The sequence below is a fragment of the Lupinus angustifolius genome, chromosome LG02, assembly GCF_001865875.1.
Source record: "Lupinus angustifolius cultivar Tanjil chromosome LG02, LupAngTanjil_v1.0, whole genome shotgun sequence".
In the NCBI taxonomy this organism is placed as follows: domain Eukaryota; kingdom Viridiplantae; phylum Streptophyta; class Magnoliopsida; order Fabales; family Fabaceae; genus Lupinus; species Lupinus angustifolius.
Genome location: NC_032010.1, coordinates 12,903,159 through 12,908,276, shown reverse-complemented (window position 1 = coordinate 12,908,276; position 5,118 = coordinate 12,903,159). Strand labels below are relative to the sequence as shown.

The window sequence follows — 5,118 nt, the reverse complement described above, 5'->3', positions numbered from 1 at the left end:
ATCATGCTTCAAAAAATTTGTTTTAGCCATTTTGTTTTTTGGTTTTGAAAATTTTTTATTTTTTTGAACAAACAAATTTTAATTTTTACATATTTACACAATTTAGTAAAAAAGAATTTCTTTTTTTATTACATCAAGTCTTGTCCACCCTTTTTAAAAGAAGGCCTTAAAAAAAATGGGCTTTACTTGATGTGATTTAAAATTTTTGTTTAAATTTAACCAAATAAAAAGAAAATTAACAGGACTAATAAAAAATAGAAATTGAAAGAAATTAATTTTTACCACATACTCGATTGCCTTCTAGTTAGCGCTCTTTTAATGTCATTAGCTTGACTTCAGATTTTTGGACGAGATTATTCGGTTTGATCATCGACGATGGAGCCTAATTCATCACCCAAATACGGTTTTAACCTCTGTCCATTGACCACCCAAGTTGCTTCAGTCTTGGGGTCTTTCAATTCAACTTCCCCGTATTCTTTTACTTCCTTAATTACAAGGCCCTGTCCATCTGGTCTTGAATTTTCCGGGAAGTATCTTGAGCCTTGAATTGAATAAAAGTACCGTCAGCCCTTGATAAAAGTTTTTCCTTTTAATTCTAGAGTCATGGTACTTTTATGTCTTCTCTTTATACAGTCTTGAGGACTCATATGCTTGGAACTACATTTCTTCCAATTGATGGAGTTGATCTTGTCTTTTAATCTCTGCATCCTTTAAATCAAAGTTTAGAAATTTGAGGGCCTAATAGGCTTTATGCTCCAATTCAACTGGTAGATGACAAGCTTTGCCATAAACAAGTTGATATGGAGTTTTGCCTATTGGTGATTTAAATGCAGTTCTGTAGGCCCAGAGAGTATCATCCAGTTTTTGTGACCAGTCTTTTCTTGAAGAAGAGACTGTTTTTTCTAGAATTCTCTTTAATTCTCTGTTTGATACTTCTGCTTGGCCATTGGTTTGGGGGTGATATGGTGATGCTACCTTGTGTTTAACATTATACAATTCAAGGGTTCTTTTCAATTGGGAATTTATAAAATGAGACCCCCATCACTTATTAATACCAAAACGCGTAAAAATATTCTTTTTCAAAAATTTTATTACAGTTTTTGCGTCGGCTTTAGGTGTTGCTAATGCTTCTACCCAGCGAGAAAAATAGTCAACAACCACCAAGATATATTCATTTGAAAATGATGATGGGAAAGGTCCCATAAAGTCAATGCCCCCAACAACAAAAAATTTCTATTTATATAATATTTTGTAGAGGCATTTCACTTTGTTTCCCAAGTCCCCCGTGCCTTTGGCATGCGTCACATTTTTTTACATACAATTGGGCATCTTTATAAATAGTTGGCCAAAAGAATCCAGATTGGAGTACTTTTGTCGCGGTTCTATTCCCATTGTAATGTCCCCCATAAGCCGAATTATGGCAATGCCATAATATTTTTTTGGCTTCATTTTCATCAACACATCGTCGGATAATATTATCGGTTCCTTCTTTAAACAAAAAAGGTTCGTCCTAGACATATTGATTCACTTTTGTGAGAAAAATTTTCTTTTGCTGATAATTAAAATGTTCAGGGATTATACCAGAGGCTTTATATTTATAATTCGCTATATTAGCAAACCATGGTCTTGTTTGAAGTTGAAATAGCCTTTCATTAGGGAAAGTTTCAGCTATTTCTTGCTCTTTTTTCGCGACTTCTGTATTGACCAGTCTTGACAGATGATCCGCCACCTGGTTTTCCTTACCACTTTTGTCGCGAATTTCTAGATCAAATTCCTACAAAAGTAACACCCATCTAATTAATTGTGGCTTGCAATCGGGTTTCTTTAGAAGGTATTTGATTGCAGCATGATCAGTATAAACAATTGTTTTTGCTCCAATCAAATAACTTCTAAATTTTCCAATGCAAACACTATTGCTAGCAGTTCTTTTTCAGTTGTAGCGTAATTAATTTGAGCTTCATTTAGAACTTTGCTAGCATAGTGTATTACCTGAAATACCCGTTCTCGTCGCTGTCCTAGAACTGCACCAACTATATAATCGCTCGCATCACATATTAGTTCAAATGGCGATTTCCAGTTAGGTGCAGTAATGACAGAGCGGTTACCAAGCACGATTTTAACTGTTTAAATGCTTCTAAGTAGGAATTATCGAAGTTAAATGCAGAATCTTTTAAGAGCAAGTTGCATAGAGGCTTAGATATTTTGGAGAAGTCCTTGATAAATCTACGATAGAAACCAGCGTTACCGAGGAAGCTTCTGATTCCTTTAATATTTGTTGGCGGAGGTAGCTTCTCGATCACTTCTATTTTAGCTTTATCAACTTCTAATCCTTTAGCTGATATTTTATGCCCCAATACAAATCCTTTAGTAACCATGAAATGGCATTTCTGCCAATTCAGAACCAAATTAGTCTTTTCACATCTTGCCAAAACTGTCTCCAAATTTGCTAAACAATTTTCGAAAGAGTCCCCGAATACCGAAAAATCGTCCATAAAGACCTCAATGCATTTCTCCACTAAATCAACGAAGATAGCCAACATGCATCTTTGAAAAGTTGTTGGAGCATTACATAATCCAAACGGCATTTTCCTGTACGCATAAACGTCGAATGGACATGTAAATGCTATATTTTCTTGGTCTAATGGGTCTACATCAATTTGGTTGTATCCGGAGTACCCATCTAGGAAACAGTAGAAGGCTTTTCCAGCTAATCTCTCCAACATTTGATCCATGAAGGGTAGAGGAAAGTGGTCTTTTCTTGTGGCGGTTTTGAGTTTTCGGTAATCAATGCAGACTCTCCAACCAGTAACAGCTCTGGTCGGAATGAGTTCATTGTTTTCATTCCGGATCACCGTCATCCCTCCTTTATTCGGCACCACTTAGACTGGACTTACCCATTTGCTATCTGAAATTGGGTAAATCATGCCAGCCTCTAACATTTTTACAATATCTTTCCTTACTACTTCCTTCATGGCTGGATTAAGTCTTCTTTGTGACTGAGCACATGGTTTGTAATCATCTTCCATCATGATTTTATGCATGCAATATGATGGACTGATGCCTTTGAGGTCTTTTAAGGTCCACCCCAGTGCTGCTTGATGCTTTTTCAAGACTTGTATAAGTTTTTCCTTTTCTGATTTGGACAACTCACTATTGATTATAACTGGATTGTTGGTGTTCCCATTTAAAAAGACATATTTTAAATGGGGTGGCAATTCTTGTAGTTCCAGTTCTGATTCTTTTTCGGTTGGTCCATTTGGATTTTGGTGGAGGAGTAATTCATCAGAGAAATGTTTGATAATTTCTTCTTCCACTCTTTTTTCTTCCATCTCTGAAGAATTATCAGGTTGGGGTTGCTCTGCACAAATTTCTTCAATGACATCTAGTTGCAGACATTGTCCTTTATCCTTCGGATGATGCATGACATGGAAAATGTCAAATTCAATTTCGTCGTCCGCAACCCGGACTAGTAGTTTGCCATTTTCCATGTCGATCCCCATTTTTGTTGTCCTCATAAAGGGCCTCCCTAAAATGAGCGGGATTTCTTTGTCTTCAATTATGTCGATGATAGCAAAATCAACAGGGATTAAGAATTTGTCCACTTTGACCAGGACATCCTCTACAACTCCTTCAGGGTATTTTATGGATCTATCTGCTAGTTGCAAGGACACCCTTGTAGGCTTTAGTTGAATTCCTCCAATTCTCTTCATCATGGACAGTGGCATCAAGCTTACACTTGCGTCGAGATCGACCAAAGCTTTGCCTATAGACACATTTCCAATAGTAAATGGAATGGTCACGCTGCCTGGATCTTTAGATTTGTGAGGAATGTTTGTTTGAAGAATTGCACTACAGGTGGCATTAAGTGAAACAACTTCTTTTTCTTGATAGCCCTGCTTCTTGGTTAGCAGTTTCTTCATAAATTTGGAGTAAATAGGCATCTGCTCCAAAGCCTCAGCAAAAGGAATGTTGATTTGCAGAGTCTTAAATATTTCCATGAATCTTGCGAACTGCTCATATTTTTTGGCTTTTGACGGAGCTATTGGGTATGGTATTTTTTATGAACTAGTGAGTTTGGCTTTTCTTATCTTCTTTCCTCACTAGCCTCTTTTTCTTTTCCTTTTTCTATTTTTTTTATTTTTTTCTTCTTTATTTTTTTCATCTAATCTTCCTTTTTGTTTTTCAACTCCACCAACTATCTTTCCACTTCGAGTTGTGACATTATCACAAAATTATGGCTTGACCAGATATGTTTTTGTCAAGCTGTTGATTTGTTCTTCTATTTTTGTGAGAGCGTCCTTGGTGTTTTGTTGATGGTTGATAGTGGTTTATATGAATTGGTCAAGAATTTTCTCAAATTCGTTTTGGTAAGTAGGAGTTGATTGGAAAGCGTAGACGTTTTGATTGTTTGCACAGTTATTGCACCAAGAACTTGCTATATTGGTTTGCTTTATTTGTTTAGGAAGATCTTGAATTTTTTTCTGAACCATATTGAGCTTGGATTGAAATTCCCTAAGGAATTGCTCAACTTCTTGTTGCAGATAAACATGTTGGTCCATATCTAAAATTTTGAGATCAAAACGAATCGTTTTGTCTACTTTCTAAAAAAAAAAATAGGAGATTAGTTTGTAAAAAAAATCATAATGTATATTTTTGCAGCGATTATACATATTTACTAATTCTTACTTTTGTACAAAGTAAAAAGGAAATAATTTGTACGAAAGAAAAATAAGTTTATGCACAATTATTTGATTAATGACACATAAATATGAAATGTTTTACTATTAAAGCAATTCCCCAGCAGCGGCGCCAATTTGTTGAAAGCATTATTCGGTGTTTATTTTATTTTAGTTTTCTTCTCTCAACAAATCGTCATGACAACAGTGTCAATTTGTTGAAAGATTAATACTCTCGTTTTCGTTATGTTCCTTTTGTAAGTAAGAGAACTCGATTTTATTCTTTGTTCGCCATCTCGGCTTTGTTGAAATTGTTAGGTATTAGTGGTTACAATACACCTAGAAAGGGGGGGGGGTTGAATAGGTGTCGCGGTTAGAACAGTCGCTTTTCGAAATTCAACACTTAATGTTGAATCACCCCTATTTAATCGATTACAGGATG

General features: G+C 35.6%; 1 pseudogene; it reads right to left on the bottom strand.

Moving 5' to 3' along the window:
• On the bottom strand, positions 354–3,998 carry LOC109327021 (annotated as a pseudogene).